The sequence below is a fragment of the Macaca mulatta genome, chromosome 20, assembly GCF_049350105.2.
Source record: "Macaca mulatta isolate MMU2019108-1 chromosome 20, T2T-MMU8v2.0, whole genome shotgun sequence".
NCBI classification, from domain to species: domain Eukaryota; kingdom Metazoa; phylum Chordata; class Mammalia; order Primates; family Cercopithecidae; genus Macaca; species Macaca mulatta.
Genome location: NC_133425.1, coordinates 67,548,340 through 67,572,502, shown reverse-complemented (window position 1 = coordinate 67,572,502; position 24,163 = coordinate 67,548,340). Strand labels below are relative to the sequence as shown.

The following is a 24,163-nucleotide window of genomic DNA, read 5'->3' as shown; positions in this document are numbered from 1 at the left end:
TTCTACCTCTGGCTTTGTCTCTCACTATGAATTATTTCATGCAGATCTGTGTGGGCACTCTGCCTACACATCCAAAATTCATTCATTCCCCAGTCCTGCAAACAGTCACCCCTTGGATATCCCTCAGGCCTAGTGTTGTAGACCAAAAGGATGGACCCAGGGAAGAGTCCTGTACAGGTCTTGCAGGCACGCTTGAATTTCTAGAGTCCTGAGGAGTGGAAAGTGGTCTAGAGGAAGGGAGGATGGCAAGAGATGAGTGGGCACCCTGCTCCCTGTCCCCCTGATCCCATGGAATCCCCACACAATGGGAAGGGATGAGATGGAGTCTGAGTGGGGCCAGAGTAGAGCCCTCTAATATGAGGCACAGAACTGGGGCCCATCTTGCTGTACGTTAGACTCTCTGCTCTGCTGCTTGTCAGCAGTGGGGACTTATGCAAGTATTTGCCTATATGAGCCTCAGTTTCCTGATCTGTATGTGGGGTCTTAAATTGGCTGCTTCTGCTACTACACGTGGTTGTTGAGAGATCCATGTAAATTTAACAGTGTATGTGAGTACTTTGTAAAGATTCTATATACTAGTAATGTATTGTTATTATGCCATTTTTTTTGTTTGTTTGCCATTTTACCATGCACTAATGGAAGGGTAAAGCACCTGTCTGCTGTGCACCTGCTCTAGTGTCCTCATTAACATATAACCAAAAATCACGAATGAAGAGCTGATGACAAGGAGGCAAAGATTACCAAATGATCATCCTTTAGGTTTTATTTTTCCTAAACTTGCTGATTCCTCCAGGTCCAGAAGGATTACTTTAAGACCCTCAGTTTGTGGACATGCGCTAATTTGCATGGGTGATTTGGCCCCCAGATTGATGCTGTGCAAGGGACATTACTCTCCAGCTATAAGGCAGGGTAACTCCTGCATTAAGCAGTAAGCTGACTGATATCTCATCCCTTCAGCTGGCAGAGAATATGCAGTGTAGCTTTGTGGCAAAGGCAGGAGATTGAACGACTGGGGTGTGCCGGGGAATGAATTACACCGTGAGCTTCTGCATCCATAAAAATGAGGCCACTCTTGGGTCAGGCGGGTGGGTGATGTGTCACACAGGCAGGTTAAACTGATTCGACCCTCTGGCTCACTGATTTGAAGCTGACAAAAGGGGCTGTGCTGTGGCTCTGGGCTCAGAATTATCTTACTATTGTCTCTGGCCATTTTGAACCACGAAAGCCTCTGGATTTTTATTTTTTTTTAGGATTGTATTTTCTTTCTTTCTTCTTCTTTTAAAAAATCTATTTCATTCCTATTTGCACAGAAATCCAAATCAATTTCATTCTCAGGGTAGGGATTTTGCTATATTTGGGGCAAAATCCCCATATCTTTGTGCTGTTTTAGCATCTTGCTAAATAGAACAAATTGTGCTATTTCTGGTTTTTTGCTTTTCAAAAGCAATTACTTCTCTGTCATTTCTAGACATTCAGGCAGAAGAGTCTGCCTTGATTACCCATCCTTCCTCTTCCCTCCCCCTTTCAAGTCTCTGGCTTCTGCACTGCTAGGGAAGGGTTCAATTAAATGAGGTGTCAATGGAGCTACAATGGTTTCAGGTCAGAGACGTCAGTAAAAAGCTCCAGAGTTGCGCTGCCCCTGTGTATGTAAATGTATATATTTATACCGGGGATGTCAACTTGCAGGACTCTCCTCCTCTTCTCTTCCCGATCAAAGATGAATGCTGAGGCAATTACTGCAAAGGAAAAGAAAATCAGGGCCCCCTCTTCATCCCTGTGCTGTTGGAGTTTAATTGCTTGGAATAATGGAGCAGGAGTCCCTTTCCTTTGTACACAGCCACATTCACACACACACAAACTTTCACAAATGGTTGTGCTAAGGCATAAACACATATGATGGAGTGTGCAGGAAAATATTCACGTACCTCTAAGTCCTATGCATGTACATATTCACGCACATATTCATGTACCCCTAGGTCCTATGCATGTACATTTTCCTGCGTGATACAAGGAAAAAATACTGTGATCTCTGACTAATTTAATAAAAGCAATGCATAGTATCTGGCCCATATTAAAAGCTGTATTTTTTCTTCCTTTATAAAAGACTGAAAATTTTTATTCTTATACTAAAAGAGATAAAGTCAAAGAAGGAAGAAAATACAGGGAGAAGTCATAGCAACAAAATACACAAATTCTTTAAATTGCTTTTGTTGTTTAATTCTTCTGTACAAATCACAGAAGTCCTAGGTCTCTGCACAAACACTTCACATGTTAAAACCCCTCTCAGACCATTTTTGCTTTGTGTACGCAGTTACAGGGGAAAGCTAAGTATTCCACACTATTCACTGTGTTCTAGGCTATTCTGTTTTTGTTCTCATATGGCATGGGTCAGGAAGAGGGATTCTAAGTTGCATCAACAAATACAAGGGGTGACATTCAGACACAGAAAATGTGAGCTCTGTCTATAATTAGTTCTGCTGTGTCCAGGCACCAGTAATGCACATGGCATCAAGCTGGGGTGAATCTATGGTCACACAAAGAACATGGGCTCTAAAGCATCCACATGGTAAATATAGGTTTTCATTTCAGCTTCCCAAGGGCTGTCAGGTTTTAAATATTATTATTTGGCTTAATTGGTTCCTCCTTTGATGGCAAGCGAGTAAAGATGGGGGAAAAAAACCCTCACAAATCCTGTGATCAACACAAAGACACACCACAGACACTTGGCTTTGTGTTAGGACCACTGAAAGTTTTTCTTTTTGTGGACTGAATAGTTAAGGTTGTGGGAGTGAAGTACGTGCCCATACTTCCTAGGAAAGTTAAGAATAAACACAGATTCTTAGAAAGGAATTCAGACATGTTTTTTTCCACTGTTGTGATTTTTGAAATTTTTTTCTGAAAATTTCAGAAAATGGAACCAAGTATAAATAACAACAACAAAATCCCAAATTACCTTATTTTAGGGGTTTGGAGATAAATGTGGTTATGTGGAAGAGCCCCACAAATATTTCAAAGTGTTGCCTTGAAACCTTTAATGTCTGTAATGTTTTTGTTTGTTTTGTCCTAAGGCTGTTCTTGGCCTTGAGGATGTTCTCTCTTTAGGGTCCCCAGTGCTTTAGAAGGCAGTGAGCAAGAGAGATCAAGTCCTTGCCTTCCAGAGTTTATATTCCAGTAGAAGAGAAAGACTTGAGCAAATAAATAAATTGACATACATTATAATGTCAAGTAACAATTGAGTGCTATGAAGAAAAATAAAACAAGATCAGAAGAGAGAGACTGATGGAGTTTTTTTTTTTTTTTTGAAGACAGGGCAATCAAGGAAGGCTTCACTGAGGAAGTGACGTTTGAGCACAGACCTGTTTGAAGTAGAGTGAGCCATGGGAACATCTGTGGGGCAGGGGAATATACTTGGCTGAAAAAAAACACAAGTCCTAAATTGAAAGATGGGAATGTGCTTGGTATATTTAAGGAACAGCAAGGAGGCTGGCATGGCTGAAGGGCAGTAAGAAGAGTAGCAGAAAATGAATCAGAGAGGTAGCCAGGGGGTATATTGTATTGGGCCATGCAGGCCAAGTAAGACCTTATATTTTATTCTAATAGTGATGAGGAATCATTGGAAGATATTGAGGAGAGAATATTCTCTGGTCGACATTGTAAAGGGCTAATTCTGGCCACTATGTGGGGGAAAAGCACAGGGAGGCAAAACTGGAAACAGACATCAGTTAGGAGAGTATTACAGCACCAAAAGAGAAATAATGATGGCTTGAATTAGGGTAGTAACAGTGGAGGTGATGGGAAGAGAAATTGTACTCATAAGCTCTTCCTAAGGAAACTACTAGAGGACAAACTTTAGACTAAAATTACTAGAGAGGCATTAAACATTAAATAGTTACTTGTAGAACTAAGTGGGGATTAAAAAAAGAGTTTATAGTATATAATACCTATGTGATCTGAAAATCTAAAGATGGTATAACCATTAAAAATAGTGGAGGCGGCCGGGCGCGGTGGCTCAAGCCTGTAATCCCAGCACTTTGGGAGGCCGAGGCGGGCGGATCACGAGGTCAGGAGATCGAGACCATCCTGGCTAACACGGTGAAACCCCGTCTCTACTAAATATACAAAAAGAAATTAGCCGGGCGTGGTGGCGGGCGCCTGTAGTCCCAGCTACTCCGGAGGCTGAGGCAGGAGAATGGCGTGAACCCGGGAGGCGGAGCTTGCAGTGAGCCGAGATCGCGCCACTGCACTCCAGTCTGGGCGACAGAGCGAGACTCCGTCTCAAAAAAAAAAAAAAAAAAAAAAATAGTGGAGGGGCAGAGAGAAATAAGGATAACGTATGCCAAAAATATTTAACTGTTTTTAGTAATCAAAAAAGGTTTTTGATGGTAGAATAAGGATAATTTCAAACTCATATATGTAACATGGTATAAAGTAAATGAGTAATTATGGGATATTCTAATTTTATCATCCCATATGTCCTTGAGAACCAGAACTCTTGGTGTGGAAGAAAAAAGATGTAGGTGCAACACAGAACATTTAAATTAATCCCGTAGTCCTGAATTTGAATTGGAGATATCAATATGAACTTATGATACTTATGATGTATTTATCTCACTACATGGGAAATATAGGCTACATATATATAATAAATATAATAACATAAGTATATGTAATTAGATATTTATAAACATAAATATAGGAAATAAATGCTATATTTAAAAATATCCATATATATATATAAAATTTCATAGTTCAATCCATTTAAAACTCCTGGAAATAACGACCAATCCATTAGCATTAAGAATCTTTACTGCCCAGATTGTGGTCTAGAAATACTATTTTCTATTAACAGAAATCGAAGCTTCTTAGAGAAATGGTTGATTCCAGGTCTAATGCAGGAAACATACACAATAAGTTGGAATATTGTACTAGTCTGTTTTCATGCTGCTGATAAAGACACATCTGAGACTGGGCAATTTATAAAAGAAAGAGGTTTAATGGACTTAAAGTTCTGCGTGACTGGGGAGGCCTTACAATCATGGTGGAAGGCAAGGAGGAGCAGGTCACATCTTACATGTGTGGCAGCAGGCAAAGAGAGAGCTTGTGCTGGGAAACTCCCCTTTTTAAAACTATCAGATCTTGTAAGACTCATTCACTATCATGAGAACAACACAAGAAAGACCTGCCCCCATGATTCAATTACTTCCCACAGGGTCCCTCCCACAATACGTGGGAATTCAAGATGAGATTTGGGTGGGGATACAGCCAAACTGTATCAAATATCCTTTTTTTTTTTCTTTTCATTCTTTTTCCCATTTAAAAAGTTATTTTTAATTTCACATATGCATGGGGTACATAGTAATGTTTTGATGTATATAATGTATAGTGATCAGATCAGGGTAATTCGTGTATCTATTGCTTCAAATATTTATCATTTCTTTGTGCTGGGAATGTTCAATATCTTTCTTCTAGCTATCTAAATAACATACTATTGTTAACTATAGTCATCCTACAGTGGTATAGAACACTAGAACTTATTCCTTTTATTTAGTTGTAATTTTGTATCTTTTAATAAATCTCTCCCTATCTCTCCATTCTTCCTACACTTTCTAGCCTCTAGTATCATCTGTTCTACCTTTCACTTTTTTATAAGAACAAGTTTTTTTATCTTCAACATATGAGTGAGAACATGTGGTGTTTAACTTTCTGTTCCTGGCTTATTTCACTTAACATAATATCCTCCAGTTCCATCTATGTTGTTGCAAATGATGAGATTTCATTTTTTTTTACGGCAAAATAGTATATATATATAATAGCATATATACTACATTTTCTTTATCCATTTATTTCTTGTTGGATACCCAGGTTGACTCCACATCTTGGCTATTGTGAATAATGCTGCAATAAACATGGGGGACAAATATATCTTCAGAATAATGACTTCCTTTCCTCTAAATAAATGCGCAATAGTGGGATTCCATGGGATCACATGGTAGTTCTATTTGTAGTTTCTGAAGGAACTTTTTTATTGTTCTCCAGAGTGGCTGTACTAGTTTACATTCCCACCAACAGTGTGTAAGAGCTCCCTTTTCTCTGCATCCGTGACAGCATTTGTTATTTTTTGACTTTTTGATAATAACAATCCTAATGGGTGAGATGATACCTCACTGTAGTTTTGATTTGCAATTCTCTGATGATTAGTGATGTTAAGCATTTTTTCATATATTTTTGGCTATTTATATGTCTCTTGAGAAATGTCTGTTTAGATCATTTGGCCCTTTTTTTTTTTTTTCTTTTTTTTGCTGTTGAGATGTTTAGGTTTCTTATGTATTCTGGATATTAATCTCCTGTCAGATGAGTAGTTTGCAAATATTTCCTCCTAGTGTGTAGTTGTCTTTTCACTCTGTTAATTGTTTCCTTTGCTATGCAGAAGGTTTTTAATTTGACATAATCTCATTTACTTGTTTTTGCTTTTGATACCTGTGCTTTTGAAATATTATTCATAAAATATTTTCCCAGACCAGTGTCCTTAAGCACTTTTCCTATTTATTTTCTAAGAGTTTATTTTTTAGGGTCTTACATATAGGTCTTTTTTCTATTTTGAGTTGACTTTTGTATAGTGTGAGAGGTGGGGTTCTAGTTTCATTCTTCTGCAGCTGATTCTAGGTTTGAGGCAGGAAACACACAAGATAAGTCTGCATTTCTTAACATACAAGATAGCATGGAAGCTTATCAGAGACTACTGGGGTCATTTCAATACACTAAGGAACAAACACGAAGAGATTTCGTCTCACAGGCAAAGATGAGATATTTTGAGCTTCAAGAATTGCAATGATTTGAAATCTATCAACTGTTTAAATCCATGAATTAATAATTACATATATGTTAAAAACAACCAACTGGTCACTTTCTGAGGACAACAGGGAACTAATTAACTATCTTGACAACAGAGTAAAAACACAGATAGTATCAAGCATTTATTTTGCTCTTTTTATATAAATCGTCCTACTAGGTAGCCAAATAATAGACAAGGAGAAGCACCTCTTTATAAAATTGTTCAGTTAAAATATGAACTGAAATAGATTGATAATATCACCATTTTGTGATACCGACTGAATTAACAGATCTAGGGATTGAGCATTAATAATTGTTACAACATTTAAAAAGAAAAAAAAACCAGTTATTATATGCCTACTGATGAAAGAACACAATTCACCTATGGTCTTGCCAAACGGTTGGAACCTTCAGAGGTCAAGTCTCTGGATTTAGCTGCCAAATTGCAGAAATACAGAGGACAGAGGAACATGTTGAACTTCATCATGAGTCTGCAACTGTCAATACTTAAACTATGAGAATCCTACAAGTCAGGCAGCCTGGGTTCTTTAACAGATAAATTATAAGAAAAGAAAAGGAATGGAGAGGAAAACTGTAGAGACTTCAATGACATATCAAGTGTAAAAAGTGGAGAAGACTAAACTGTAGAAGCTAAAGATGTAGTTGGGTGACAAAACACAAAGAAATATAAATGTCTACTACAAAAGTCATGAGGGAGGAAGGGGACTATAATTGTGGTGGGAAACAGGGAGGGACATCTAGGTGGCTAGTAGAGTACTACTTCTTTATCAAGGTGGTGATTTTAAGGTTGTTTGCCTTACAATAATTCACTAAGCTATACATTTGTGCCATGTAGTTTTCTGTATGTGTTTTATTAATATTTTATAATAAAAAGGTACACAAAGCTAATAGCTATAGTATATACATATACATGCACATATATAGAGTTAGATAGATAAAAGATAGCTAGGTAAGTAGGTAAGATAGATAGATAGACAGACAGAAAGACAGACAGGCACGCAGTGGATAGGCTCACATTGGCAAACAAACATGTAAACAATAGCTCCATGGCCTCAGAGATAAGCGGGGAATCTTTTGAACAATTACAAATAGCAGGAGTTGAATGACTTATGAAAAAATAGCATCTGAGCTTGGGGGGATTTTTTTCTTTTCCCTAAGTAAACCAAGCATTTGTTAGTAGGCTCTTTTGCTTTCTGGTCAAAGCCTGAGATCTACTCTCTGAAGAAAGTGGTTGGTCTGCTTAGGGATGGCTTCTTGGAATCTGCTGGGGCCTAAAAGAGAAGAAGAGCAAGACTGACCTTCCTCCATGGAAGACCTTGAGGGAAGAAAGAAAAAGAAAGGACAATCCTACCCAAGAATGGTAGATGCAAAAATGTTTTACCTTCAGAAAGTCTCCTTAACTTTTATAATCACTGAAGTTCCCAGCCAGCCTTCCTGCTCCACACCTGTCTGTCAAAATCTACTCAGTCACTTGCCTGCAACTGGAAGTCAGTCCTTCTTTTCACTGATAAGGCCTACCAGGGAAATGAATATATTAATCACAGAGGAAACCATGATCCTGATTCATACGATGCATAGACATTAAACGAACATTAGCTATTTGAAGTTAATCAACAAAGTAACAGAGAAATCCCTAAATTTATAAACAGAAGACCTTACCATGGGAGAAACAGAGCTATTTGAGAAAACAGGAATTAAATTTATATAAATTCTAAATCATACCTTCATATGAATCTGAAAAGCTACTGTACTTATTAAATAAGACAAGAAAGTATAAGAACAAAACACTAAAAGAACAAAAAGGAATTCCAGAAAACTAAAAATACAATTTCAAAAATAAAGAACTCAGTGGTTGAGCTGACTAATGAAATAGACATAGCTGAATACTGCATTGGTGAACTGGAAGATAAAGTCAAGGAAATCTCCCAGAATGTAGAACAAAAAGACAAAAAGAAAGAAAATTTAACACAAAAGTCAAAATACATGGAGGATAGAATCAGGAATTCTATCATATGTTTAACAGAAGTCTCAAAAGGAGAAAATAAATATAATGGAGAAGAGCAGACAATCACAAATATAATGGGCTATAATAAAACACGTTCCCTGAGTGATTAAAAAGACATGTACCTGTGTATTGGAAGGGACTACTGAATATCAAAGAGAACAAGTGAAAAATGGCTCACACCTAGACATATCCTTATGAAATTTCAGAACTTCCAGAGTTAACAGAAAATCCTAACGGCTTTCAGTGAAGGAGGAAAGGTTACTTATAATAGAGAAGAAAGCAAACTGATGCCAAATTTTTCACTGGCAATACTGGATGTTAGTAGACCTTGAAGCAATACCTTCAAAGCTCTTAGGAAGAAAAGAAAAATCTGTACAATATTTGAAACCAAGGGGTGAATTTGAATAGGTCTGTCTACCCTGCTTGCTTTTGGTTGTTTGCTTTTTGTTATCTTTTTTTCATTTCCATGAACCTGAGTGTGGTAGTGGCTGAAGATCTCACTGCTGAATCCCGAAACTTAGCCTTCACTGGCTACTTTATAGATAACATTCACAGGTCACCATGGTAATGGTTACTTCAGTTGTTTTTAAGGAATTTGGCCCAGCTCCTGTCTAGTTCAAACCAGTTGAGACCATGAACTCTTCCACTGGGCCTGTGCAAGTGCCTGAGAAGTGGCCTTCTGACATCAGATATTTCACCCTCAGATCATGCTAACGCTGCCATTTTCTGTATATATGCCCTATAAAATGCTATGAACCCAGTTGTACTTGCATATAATGAACCTGTGACTTCATTTTCCCCATCACCAATCACCTTTACCCATGCCTTACACCACCTCACCTCCCTAACCCATAAACATCTCTAAGCCTTATCTCCAGAGAGGCAGATTTGAGAGATGTTCTCCTGCCTCCTCACTTGGTGGCCTTATGAATAAATCTCTTCTCTTTTGCAAAACCCATGTCACATTGATTGATTTACTGCACTTGGGCAAAATGGACCTGGACCTAGACAGTAACATAACATTAAACTATCAATTAAATATGAGTGAAGAATTAACACAATTTTGGATGTATAAGTGCTCAGAAAATTTATCATCCACTTATTTACATAGAAAATTACTTAAGTAGATTATTTTGAATAAATGACAAATAACCCAAAGAAGATTATATAGAATATAAAAACAGTGGTGGCCAAGTGAAAGAAGTAAAGGAAGCTAGAACGATATTTAAGGAGAACTGAGTAGAGATCTTGGGGCTTGGGGCACTTTCCTTCAAATGGCAACCTTTTAATGATCTAGGATTACATTTGTTTCTCTATGGGTTCAATCATTCTGATATGGTTCTATTGTTACTGCACAATCATAATGTAAAAGTTGCATTTTAAGAATATTGAAACTGGACTCCTTCCTTATACCATATACAAAAAAACTCAAGATGGATTAAATACGTGAATGTAAAACCCAAAACGATAAAAACCCTGGAAGACAACACAGGCAATATCTTTCAGGACACTGGCATGGGCAAAGATTTCATGACGAAGATGCCAAAAGCAATTGCCACAAAAGCAAAAATTGACAAATGGAATATGATTAAACTAAAGAGCCTCTGCAATGCAAAGGAAACTACCAACAGAGTAAACAGCCTACAGAATGGGAGAAAACTTTTGTAAACTATGTGTCTGAAAAGGTTTAATATCCAGTGTCTATAAGGAACTGAAACAAATTTACAAGAAAAACAACAAACAACCCCATTAAAAAGTGGGCAAAGGACATGAACAGACACTTTTCAAAAGATGACATACATGCAGCCAACAATCAGATGAAAAAAAAGCTCAGCATCACTGATCATTAGAGAAATGCAAATCAAAACCACAATGAGATACCATTTCACACCACTCAGAATGCCTATTATTAAAAAGTCAAAAAATAACAGATGCTGACAAGATTGTGGAGAAAAAGGAATGCTTTTACACTGTTGGTGGGAGTGTAAATTAGTTCAACCATTGTGGAAGACAGTGTGGCAATTCCTCAAAGACCTAAAGACAGAAATACCATTTGCTCCAGCAGTTCCATTACTGGTATATACCCAAAGGGTTACAAATCATTCTATTATAAAGACACATGCATGAGTATGTTCATTGTAGCATTGTTCACAATAGCAAAGACTTGGAACCAACCTAAATGCCCATCAGTAACAGATTGGATAAAGAAAATGTAGTACATATACACCATGGAATACTATGCAGCCACAAAAAAGAATGAGATCATGTCCTTTGTAGGGACATGGATGAAGCTGGAGGCCATTATCCTTAGCAAACTAATGTAGGAACAGAAAATCAAATACCAAAGTCTGCACATGTACCCCTCAACTTAAAAGTTTTTTTAAAAGCTGCATTTTGTCCTGAGTCTTTAGAATCACCCTATGGACAATGCATGTAAGATTTATATAGAAAATATTATAAATGTTATAAATATTGAAAAAAATAAAAATAATGTAACTACCAAAAATTTGGTGGCAGATGCAGAGAAGTGAAAGGTGGAGCACTATTTCTGTAACTTTTTTTTTTTTTTTTTTTTTTTTTTGAGACGGAGTCTCGCTCTGTCACCCAGGCTGGAGTGCGGTGGCCGGATCTCTGCTCACTGCAAGCTCCGCCTCCCGGGTTTACGCCATTCTCCTGGCTCAGCCTCCCGAGTAGCTGGGACTACAGGCGCTTGCCACCTCGCCCGGCTAGTTTTTGTACTTTTTTTTAGTAGAGACGGGGTTTCACCGTGTTAGCCAGGATGGATCTATAATATTTTAAAAAGGTTTTCAAAGGATAAGAAATCAAGGAAGAGGTTTTTAAAAAATATGTCATTTAAAATCATGAAGGCAACCGCTAGACGAATTTAAAATATATAGCTAACGAATATTGGGGGTAGGGAAGGAGATGTGCAAAAGAAGACAGAAAGTAATGTTAAATGTACAAAGAACCTCAGCCTTTATTATTATGGAATCTATTTGGTACCAGCCAGAGTTGAAACATCAAGACAGAAGTATAAAAATATTGCTAATAGTTACAAGGGCTGATTGGTCATGTCGAGCTGGAAACAGACTTGGAAATTGAGTGGTGTTTCCTACACGACTTATGAGGAAAGGAATTTCCCAGTTATCAGAAAGGATTAGGGTTGGGCATGGTGGCTCATACCTGTAATCCCAGCACTTTGGGAGGCCAAGGAAGGAGGCTCTCTTGAGCCCAGTAATTCGAGACCAGCCTGGGCAATGTGGTAAGACCTTATCTCTACTAAAAAGAGAGAGAGAGAGAGACAGTGCTTAGGTGCTGATTAAAAAACAAAAATACAAACTAAAAGAAGCATAGAGCAATTCTTTTTACCTCTCATGTCAACTATTTAATATTAGTTTATTTAATCTTCACAATAATTTCATAAGGTAGATATTGCTATCCTCATTTCACAGGTAAGAAAACCAAAGCTCCAAGAAATTAAGAAATCTATTCATGGTTATTTAGCAAGTTAGGCAGTGGAGTCTATACTAAAAACAAAGGCTGTATGACTTCGAGGTCATGCTTCTCCCAATTAGCCACATTACGTCTCTATGTTAGTCCATATTTCTGTACATGGTATTGATTATATACACTTTCGTACCATGTATATTTTATCTCCACAACCAAACTGTCAGCATCTTGAGGAAGGGTTTCTTGTCTTTAACAGTTCTTGTATCTCTCTTATAGCACATCATGCAGTGCCTTTTGTGTAGAAGGAGCTTAATCAATATCTATTATATAACTCTGAAATCTATACCAATGAAAAAGAAAGTCTTGTTTTTTTAGGTAAATTTAGGTACAATAAAGGATCAGTATTACAAACTTCTACAACCCTTGAAACACATCAAAATGTCCTTTATACATTTACATCTTTGTCTTTTTCTTCATTTTCCTAATTAAACCATTAATTTTCTCAGTATTGCAAGCAAACAGGATAAATAAATCAGTATCCAATTTTTTCCCCTAAATTGTTAGTTTTCCTTTACATTATTTTCTATTCATTTTCCCTGTATTTGTCTTATCCTTTAGGAATATTACTTGTTAAAAAGAACATTGAGGGCTAGTTTATGATGCTTACCATAATGTGTAACAATATTTCTAAGGGAAACTGACTTAAAATGGCTAAACAGGAAATTTGGGATATCATGTCTTTGTAAACAACAAGCTTCCTGTACACAATCTGTATTTTGTAGTGCTTAGCTCAATGCAAATGTGAATGCTGGTTAAATCAAATGTAATGTATGGAGTAAATCTTTGTGGACACATTGATCCTTAGTAAAGGTGCACGTGAAACATGTCTATTATAAAATCATTCACGTTAGGCAGGATGCAAATGCTCTATTCCTTTCATTCACACGGTCGTCTACACAGCCCACCCTGGTCGTTGGAGCACACACAAGTTATCACACTATTCTGCTCGTGTAGATGGATTTCAGTCTGTATTTTGTTTCACTATGGCAGCATCTTGTTTCAATAAAGGCTGGCTCTCAAGCTTTTTGCGGTTTTTATTCCAAGCTGAGGATGCACGCTTACAAGCTGCCTGTCTCTTTGCATTTAGCTGGAAGTGTTCACAGCCCCTCCCCCAACCACCCTTTTCACTGTTTCTGCTACTACTTTTATTCAATTCAACACTTGAGGGAACTGCAGATGAAATGCCTCTGAATCTAAATTGCCAGCAATGGAAATAACAACCTATTTTCTGACCTCCCTTTCCTCCACCCACACTTTTCGAATCCGAGTCTAGGAGCACAAAGCTGCTCTATCTCTGTCTCTTGGGTTTAGTAGTATAGTGGCTTTTCTGGGCTAGGGGAAAAAAGTACAACCTCAAACAGAAATTCACTAGGAAAAATATTTGGCAAGAGAAAGAAAGAAGTGGGATGCTTATAAGATATATATAAATATGCTTATGTGCTTATAAGGTATATACAAATAGTGGGAAAGATACGATGTAGAATAAGAAATCAGAATTTATGGCGAGGGGCGGTGCTCACGCCTGCAATCCCAGCACTTTGGGAGGCTGAGGCGGGCGGATCACAATGTCAGGAGATTGAGACCATCCAGGCTAACACGGTGAAACCCTGTCTCTACTAAAAATACAAAAAATTAGCCGGGCGAGGTGGCGGGCGCCTGTATTCCCAGCTACTCGGAGAGGCTGTGGCAGGAGAATGGCGTGAACCCAGGAGGCGGAGCTTGCAGTGAGCTGAGACGGCGCCACTGCACTCCAGCCTGGGCGACAGAGCGAGACTCCGTCTCAAAACAAAACAAACAAAAAGAAATCAGAATTCACACACCACATGGTGAAGTCACCTCAGGATATTATACAATAACACCACAAGCACTAATCGCTGCTAAAGCATTTTTGAAATTTCTCTTACGAAATTGCTCTCAGCATCAGTACACAAGATACATGAGAAAACAAGCCTCTTAACACCTCATTTTAAAAAATCCTAGACAGTATTACTCAGTTTAATCACTCACCATGTTACAAGACTTCTCCATGAATTGATTATATCAATTTAAAAAGTATCAAATCTTTCCTCAAAGAAAAAAAAATCAATGAGATACTAAAATGAGATGCAGGCTAATGAGATTTTAAAATGTGATGCAGGCTCTAATGGAAAACCTTCTATGTGCCAGTGGGCAAAAGCCTTGTTAAGTAGTACTATTCCCATTGTAGAGTGAAGAAAACTATCTAATGAGAAAGATTAAGTAACTTGTCCAACGCCACACAGCCAATAAAAGGATGAGGAGATTTGAACCTAGGACTGACTTTACAGCCTACACCCTGCTTCTAAGGAATGATTTGTGACAATCCAGCATGGTGAACCCAGAGAGACAGCATGGAGCACAAGAAACATGCTGGGCACAGGAATGGATAAAATGTAAATATAATTAACCCTTGGCCATTTAGTGCTCTTCTCTATGTTTTAAAAGTAAAACGAAACAAGCTGTAGAAGAGGGACATCTACTGATATTCCCCCATTACCCTTAACTGTCTGTTGAATATACTTTTTGGATATACACAGAAAATTACGTTATCATGCTTAATAGTTGTAGTGTTGTGTTTGAGGTAAGATGGAAATACTAAAAAACTTTAGATTTTGTAAGAAAATTCTGTAGACTTTTGTCATTACTATGATCTCACATTCTTGTTTTGAGAGTCCATAAAAGCCATTCTTTTTCTGAAATGGGCTTTTTTGGCAGGTCGTCAGTGGAAAATGAGATGTTATAATATTGCCTTATCATATGTCTCTCATATAGCTCATGGTTATTTATACATCATTTACTATATTGCACGGGGTTCTCTGTAAGAAAATTTGGAAAAGAAAATTATCTTGAATTAGCAAGAACAATTATATTTCTTCTGGAAAATTGCTCTCTGCTGCCCCTGCCCTTATCTTTTGGAGATTGTAACTCATGTAATAGATAATGTTTTTCTTTTCATGTTCACTCCAATTATGTGTCTTTTACTCAATATTATGCTTGTGAGATTTATTCATGTTGTTGCATATAGTTGTAGTTCATTTTTTCTCATTACTGTGCAATATTCCATTTTGTACAGTACATATATCACATTTTAAAAATCCATTCTACAGTTGTTGCACATTTGTACTGCTTCCAGTTTTCAACTCTTATGAATAGTGATGCTATGATCATTCTTGTAAATGCCGTTCGTGTGTGTATATATATATACATATACACATACACGGTACTCCATTTCTGGTAGGTATATGAGTGAAATTACTAGGCTATAGGGTATGCATATATTCAGCATTTGTATATATTTCCAAAAAGTTTTCCAAAGTGGTCAACTAGTTTACACCCTTTCAGCAGTTGCTTGACCTTTGTCAACTCTTAGTGTTGCCTTAGTCATTTTAGTGGGCATGTGGTGGTATTTCAAAGTCTTTACCAATCCAGATTATTAAATCAGTAGCATTCAGAATCAATTCATGTTCTGATTCTATTTTTATGTCTGTTTTTCTTAGCATAGATGTGTTTCAGAATTTGTGTTTTCAGGGTCTTTTGAGGAGACCTTCCTGATGGTTTGTAGTTGACTTCAGGCAACCCGTCAGGGATCCAAATCCAAAACTACCTACATTGGGGACATCCCCATATTAATCACTGAGTCAGTGGAAAATTTAGTTTATTTTCTGGTACTGAGACTGTCTGCTCTCTCCTGAAGCCCCAGACAAGAATTAGCAGCAGATCTTTGTACAGCCACCTTTTGGGCTGTGAGGACTCCCCATCTTGCTCCCTGGTTTCAGAAATAGAGTTTGGCTCTTATTTCCCATTCCCATCCTCACAAGGAACAACAATTTTAGTACCCGGTCCCCATCATCCTTACGGGCTGGCCTCCCAGTCATCACTCTTTCCATACCTAGAACTCTCCAGATCTGTGGATTCAATCCCTCTCAGCACTCACTGATTTGAGTTTTTGTTTCATTTTTTGGCTTCTTGGGTATTTATGTCATTTAAAAACAAAAATGTAGCTCTTACATTTTATATCCAATTGTTGCTTTTTTAATGTTTGTGTGTGTATGGGAGGGGCTACTCAAAAGATGAACCTCATAGAGAGTTCATCTTGACCAGAATTCTCCTCATTGAACTAACCTCCACAGATTTCCTTCAGGCATCTCAAATTGAACATTTCTATGACTAAATTCAATATCTTCTCTCACCAGAAGCAGCTCCTCTGTATTTACTTTATATTGATGAATGGCACAAGGGATCTGGCTTCCAAAATTAGAAGCATCCACTTCATTCTCGATTCTTTGCTTTCCCTGTCTCATCATCTTAAATGTGTCACCAAAGATAGAGTCTACAGGACTCTATCCCAGCAGCAACTCTTGAATCTGGCGCCCTGCTCTCTCCTCTCTGACCCCATTTTTGTCCAAACATTCATCATCTCTCCAGGCTGAGTGCCAGCAACACTCTCCCTGCCACCAGTGTCTTCCCACTTGACTTCATCTTTCAGATTTATTTTCCTAACCAAACAAGCAACAATGCAACCCTAAATCTCTTTAAAGACTTCTACTGTCTATTACCTAGAGAATAAAGTTCAAAATTGTTAGTAGGAGTGATGTGGGAAGAGTAGGTTGAGGCCAGAATGTATGATGATGGGATGTACTGTGTAGCTGAAATGCAATGTTTAGAATGAATGAGAAATGGGATTTATGTTTATTATATTCTTACATAATATTAACAATGATCTCTGTTATGAACTGAAATGTGAATGGGTGGGTGGATGGATGTAACAGTCTAAGGATGGTGTGCTCGTTTTTCTGTATATTCCCAGACCACTTTTTGCTCTTCTGTAGCTCCATGTCTGGGAGGCTGACCTTGACTAACTGCATCATCTGGACTTCCTTATGCACTGGAGGCACCAGCAAGAGATGGAAGGGTAGGAGGAAATGTGGGTGTCTATTCCTCCTACTTCATCCATGTTTTGCCCTTGTTCTGCTTCTGTGACAGGGGCCAGGTTGTCCATGGCTGAAGCTCTCATCTAACAGCCTTTCTTCTATGGCTCAGCTTTCAAGGGGCTGTGGTAAACACCATTTCACCCCTTGTCCCTTCAGGTTAAGGCATGGGTGGTGATGGCTTTCACTGTAGCTAGTTTCTGGGTACCTCACTATTTCTTCTTGCTTCCTTTAACCCTGCCCACACATCTATATCTAGTCCATTTACTACGTTATTTTTAGATAAATCCCTGTTTCCTGCTGTACTCTGATAAAGGTGATAAGTGTAAAATACATTTAAATGAGAAATGAGCAAATGTGAGTTTAAGTTCATTTAAGCAAAAACAAAACCAAAAACAAAACAAAACCCTCAAAACCACAAAATCCTATCTTTTCAGGAGTAAAGATTACTATCTATTTTAATGAATTACAGTCTAAAAGGAAAGATATTAATGTCTTCTTTTAAATTTAGCTCTGTAAAAAGAATTTGTGGACTTATTATTGAAATAATCTGACATTTCATATATTCTTATTGCATTTCCAATTAGTGGCTATAAAATTTGGGTAGTTATTTGAAAATAGTCAATTGTAGAAGCAATATAATTGGACAAGCTTAACCAATCACATTTCAGCCTTTTTAATTGACAAATGCTTATCCATGAGTCATAATTAATAAAGCTACAGTGCTGAGAATATAACATAACATGCCAGCCTGCTGGGAAAGAAACCAGTTTATGCTTATTTTTTCATCTAGAAGTAGAAGTCCTTCTGACACATGCTCTTTCTTCTCTGACCTCCTTTCCAAAGTCAGAAGCACATTTTGTTTCTCCCATAGTGGTTAAAAATGACACATTGGGATGTGTCTACAGGCTGAAGTATGAGCCAATTTCTAAGAACTGAAAACCAGTGCCAAAAAAAAAAAAAAAAAAAAAAAAAAGACTCAGAGAGCAGAACCTCTACAAATTCAAATAGTCTCTGGGTACTGTCACTGAAAAATAATGACTTGCATTCTGTGCAGCAACCAGGAAGCAATGTTGTGTGACTCTTCCCTACTCAGCCCCCATCCCTCACACAACCTCCCTTCTGCCAGCAACCCAAATTTCCCTCACATTCAATGCTGGAAAATGTATGTGGTCAAGAGACAAAGGGCAGTAAGTTTTGGAATCATGTTCTTTGTTGGGGAAAACTGCAAGCTCTGGCTGTTTCCATTTAAATGGCATTTCATTTTGTCCAATTCAATGTTTGCTGATTGTTCATGCTGTCTAGAAAAGCTTTGATTAAACCTTCTAATTTCACCTCAGCTTTTTCTTTTCTGCAGGGCAAGCCCTTGTCCTGAAAGTATAGAAATGTGTTCAAAAGGAAAAGAACAAAGTAGGAGAATTGAAGGGAAGGAGTTAGAAAACTTGAAGGAATTACAAGTTCAGTGGGTTTAACCAGGATAGTGTTATTTTAACCAGGCATCTCTTTTCATACCTGTTTTACTAACTCTTATGCTTCATGATTCTGATATATATTAAAAAACTAAAATCTTTACCTATAAAACCCATTTTCCATTTTATTTATATTTTCCAATGGAGATGATACAAAGTTATTCCTTGTTGGCACAACACATGGGTATTTTGCTTCCAGAGTGCTTTTTTTATTTTTTTGATGTGAGTAGAAAAAACAAAGTTGCTTATTTCCTCATCATGGAATTTCTGACTTTGCTTTAAAAGTGGCACTTGTTCAGCCAGGTCCTTCTACTCCAGTAACTATTACTACTTGTTTTTAAGTAATTGTGAGAAACTTTTCTCACAAAAAGTCAACTATTTAGAGGTGTGTATATGCACACACACAAACACATATATCCACAGCATATGTATAAAGATTTACACATAATAGTATACATTTATATAATATGTATATATACATAAATACATATATTTTACATATATGATATGTACATACACATACATATATGTATTCATAATTATTTATAATCTTTATATATGTGTTTTAAAACATATTTTTCATTACAAAACACATATAGAAGATAACATAACAAACATCTTTGTATTTACTGTTGAAGTTTGAGCAGGCCAATAAATCCTCCTAAGCCAAGTTCTGATTCAATTGAGAAAGACAAAGAAGTCAGGAAGATGGAAATAAAATCTACTGTAGAACCAATGTATTAGTCTGTTCTCATGCTGCTAATAAAGACATACTCAAGACTGAGTAATTTATAAGGGAAAGAGTTTTAATTGACTTACAGTTCAGCATGGCTGGGGTGGCCTCAGGAAATAATTTGCAATCACGGAGGAAGGTAAAGGGGAAGAGAGACACCTTCACAAGGTGGCAAGAAGGAGAAGTGCAAGCAGGGGAAATGCCAAACACTTATAAAACCATCAGATCTCATGAGAACTCATTCATTATCACGAGAACAGCATGGGGGAAACCACCCCCATGATTCAATTACCTCCACCTGGTCGACCACCACCCTTTGACATGTGGGGATTATGGTGATTATAATTCAAAGTGAGATTTAGGTGGGGACACAGAGCCAAACCACATCATTCTGCCCTTGGCCCCTCCCAAATCTCATATTCTCACATTCAAAAACACAATCATGCCTTTCCAAAAGTACCCCCAAATCTTAATTCATTCCAGCATTAACCCAAAAGTCCAAGTCCAAAGTCTCAGCTGAGACAAGGCAAGTCCCTTCTGCCTATGACTCTGTAAAATCAAAAGCAAGTTAGTTACTTTCTAGATACAATCAGTACAGGCAAGGGGTATATATACCCATTCCAAGTAGGATAAATCAGCCAAAACAAAGGGGCTACAGGCCCCATGCAAGTCCAAAATCCAATAGGGCAGTCATTAAACCTTAAAGTTCCAAAATGATCTCTTTTGACTCCATGTCTCATATCCAGGTCCCATTGATGCAAGAGGTGGGCTTCCATGGCCTTGGGCAACCCCATCCCTGTGGCTTTGCAGGGTACAGTCTACCTCACGGCTGCTTTCACGTGCTGGTGTTGAGTGTCTGTGGCTTTTTCAGGTGCATGGTGCAAGCTGTTGGTGGATCTACCATTCTGCGGTCTGGAGGATGGTGGCCATTTTCTCACAGCTCCACTAGGCAGTGGCCCAGTGGGGAGTCTGTGGGGTGGGGGTGGCTCTGACCCACATTTCCATTCCACACTGCCCCAGCAGAAGTTCTCTATGAGGGCTCCACTCCTGCAGCAAACTTCTGTCTGGACATCCAGGCATTCCCATATATGCTCTGAAATCTAGGCGGAGGTTCCCAAACCTCCATTCTTGACTTTTTTGCACCTGCAGGCTCAACACCACATGGAAGCTTGGGGCCTGCACCCTCTGAAGCAAAGGCTGAGCTATACCTTGGCCCCTTTTAGCCACAGCCTGGAGCAGAAGCAGATGGGATGCAGGATACCATGTCCTGAGGCTGCACAGAGCAGGGAGGCTGTGGGCCCAGCCCATGAAAACATTTTTCCCTCTTAGATCTCAGGCCTGTGATGGTAGAGACTGCCATGAAGATCTCTGACATGCCCTGGAGACATTTTCCCCATTGTCTTGGTGATTAACATTCAGCTCCTCGTTACTTATGCAAATTTCTGCAGGGGTAGTCAGCTTGAATTTATCCCCAGAAAATGGGTTTTTATTTTCTATCATTGCCTGGCCACAAATTTTCCAAACTTTTATGCTCTGCTTCATCTTGAATGCCTTGCCTCTTAGAAATTTTTTCTGCCAGCTACCCTAAATCATCTCTCTCAAGTTTAAAGCTCCACGGATCTCTAGGGCAGGGGCAAAATGCCGCCAGTCTCTTTGTTAAAGCATAGCAAGAATGACCTTTACTCCAGGTCCCAATAAGTTCCTCACCTCCATCTGAGACCACCTCAGCCTGGACTTCATTATCCATATCACTATCAGCATTTTGGTCAAAGCCATTCAATAAGTATCAAAGTTCCAAACTTTCCCAAATCTTTCTGTCTTCTGAGCCCTCCAAGTCTCTAGAAAGCTCCAAACTTTCCTACATTTTCCTGTCTTCTTCTGAGCCCTCCAAACTGTTCCAACCTCTGCCTATTACTCAGTTCCAAGATCGCTTCCACATTTTCAGGTATCTTTACAGCAGTGCCTCACTACCTTGGTACCAATTCACTGTATTAGTCCATTCTCATGTTTCTAATAAAGACATACCTGAGACTGGATAATTTATTTTTTTTTTTTTAAAGTGGTTTAATTGACTTACAGTTCAGCATGGCAGGGTAGGCCTCAGGAAATTTACAATCATGGCAGAAGGTGAAGGGGAAGCCAGGCACCTTCTTCACAATGTGGGAAGAAGGAGAATTGCAAGCAGAGGAAATGCTAGACACTTATAAAACCATCAAATCTTATGAGACTCAGTCATTATCATGAGAACAGCATGGGTTAACCACCTCCATGATTCAATTAACTCCACCTGGTTCCACCCTTGTCATGTGGGAATTATGGGGATTATAATTCAACAGAAGATTTGGGTGGGAACACAGAGCAAAATTGCATCAACCAATAAAGTCTGTATTGGAGGATATGGCTTAAGTATGCATAGCAACACATAACACACCTTCCTTTCCAAGTTCTAAAAACCAAATAAGGGAGATAAAGACAGGCAGATCTAAATAGCCACTTATTTCTGCTAAGTGTGGAAAACATGGTTTGGGTGCAGATCAACAATTGGCTTCATAACCCTTTACCCCAGAATTAAGCAATTGTACCTACCCGGACAGTTTTCCTGGGTTTCCAACACTACACTCACCTTGTAGCCAACAGCAGACCAGAGCACAAGCCATCTGCAGAAGGCAAGACACCAGAAAGGAGGAGAATGGGGCTAAGATGGGAATGCTCAGTTCCTCTCCAAATGCCTTAATCAGGGTACTTTCTCTATGTCAGAGGGAGAACAAAGGGGTGTGGTGAAAAATGAGGCGTGTGTATGTAAAAATACCCCTTCAAGGCAACCAGAGGAGTGGAAGGAAATTGCAGCCCACTGAGCTTTAACAAAATCTTAATGTTATGGCTTATTTCATTAATTCCTTTCTTTTACATGAATAACACATTATAGGTACTGTTGAAGCCCTCTGGCATCATTCCATGATCCTATTCATCTCTCCCTCCCTCTCCATTGGTGACCACTACTATTCAGGTTCTGTTTTTATGCTTTTACACTACATGTATCTCACATATGTGTACACATATATATATATATAAAAATAATATACAGGGCTATTATGCATTTCATAAATTTTAAATTAGTTGACTAACAGTGGATACAATAAGTATATGAATTTGCAACTTGCTTTTTCATGCAACATGTTTCTGAGATTTATCTACACAGATACTTGTAGCAACACTTTGTTGCTGTTGTTGGATTGTTATTTTAACTTTTAGGTTCAGGGGTACATATACAGGTTTGTCATATAGGTAAACTGCAAGTCACAGGGGTTTTGTGTACAGATTATTTTGTCACCCAGGTAATAAGCATAGTATGTGACAGATGGTTTTTTAATCCTCATCCTCCTTCCACTCTCTACCCTCAAGTACATCCCAGTGCCTGTTGTTTCCTACTCTGTGTCCATGTGAACTCAACGTTTAGCTTCCACTTATAGGTGAGAATATGCAGTATTTGGTTTTCTGTTCCTGCATTAGTTCACTTAGGATACTGGCCTCTAGTTTTATACGTGTTGCTGCAAAGACCATGATCTCATTCTATTTTATGGCTGCATAGTATTCTATGGTGTCTATGTACCACATTTTCTTTATCCATTCTATCGTTGATGGGCATCTAGGTTGATTCCATGTCTTTGCTATTGATTCCAGTAGTGTTTTGTAATTTTCATTGTAGATATCTTTTATCTCCCTGGTTAGTTGTATTGCTAGGTGTTTTATTCTTTTTGCGACTATTATGAATGGGATTGCATTCTTTGGGTTTTGGCTTTCAGCTTGGATTTTATGTATAGAAATGCTACTGATTTCTGTACATTGATTTTGTATCCTAAAACTTTGCTGAAGTTGTTGATTACATCTAGGAGCTTTTGGGCAAAGAGTATGAGGTTTTCTAGGTATAGAATTATATTGTCTGCAAACAGAGATAGTTTGACTTCTTCTCTCCCTATTTAGATTCCTTTTTTTTCTTTCCCTTGCCTGATTTCTCTAGGTAGGACTTCTGGTACTATCTCAAATAGGAATGGTGAGAGTGGGTATCCTTGTCTTGTTCTGGTTCTCAAAGGAAATGCTTCTAGATTTTGCTCATTCAGTATAATGCAGGCTGTGGGTTTGTCATAGATGGCTCTTATTATTTTGAGGTATGTTGCTTCAATGCCTAGTTTGTTAAAGGTTTTTAAAATGAAGGGATGTTGAATTTTTTTTTTTTTTTTGAGACAGAGTCTCGCTCTGTTGCCCAGGCTGGAGTGCAGTGGCGTGATCTCGGCTCACTGCAAGCTCCGCCTTCTGGGTCCACGCCATTCTCCTGCCTCAGCGTCCCGAGTAGCTGGCACCCGTCACCTCGCCCGGCTAATTTTTGGTATATTTAGTATAGACAGGGTTTCACCGTGTTAGCCAGGATGGTCTCGATCTTCTGACCTCGTGATCCACCCACCTCAGCATCCCAAAGTGCTGGGATTACAGGCGTGAGCCACCGCACCCAGCCTGAATTTTTTAAAAAGCCTGTAATGTGTCTATTGAGATGATCATGTGGTTTTTTGTTTTTGGTTCTGTCTATGAGATGAATCACACTTATTGATTTGTGTATATTGAACCAACTTTGCATCCCAGGGATAAAGCCTAC

At 38.4% G+C, this 24,163-nt stretch overlaps 1 protein-coding gene across 1 annotated transcript in view; it reads right to left on the bottom strand.

Annotated features, from left to right (window-relative positions):
* PMFBP1 (polyamine modulated factor 1 binding protein 1) overlaps positions 1-24,163 on the bottom strand; it is a 262,936-nt gene that overhangs the window by 192,224 nt on the left and 46,549 nt on the right. The window contains exon 4 of the mRNA XM_077984485.1: positions 12,041-12,136. The gene's annotated coding sequence lies outside the window, so the exon portion shown is untranslated. The remainder of the gene's footprint in view (positions 1-12,040; positions 12,137-24,163) is intronic.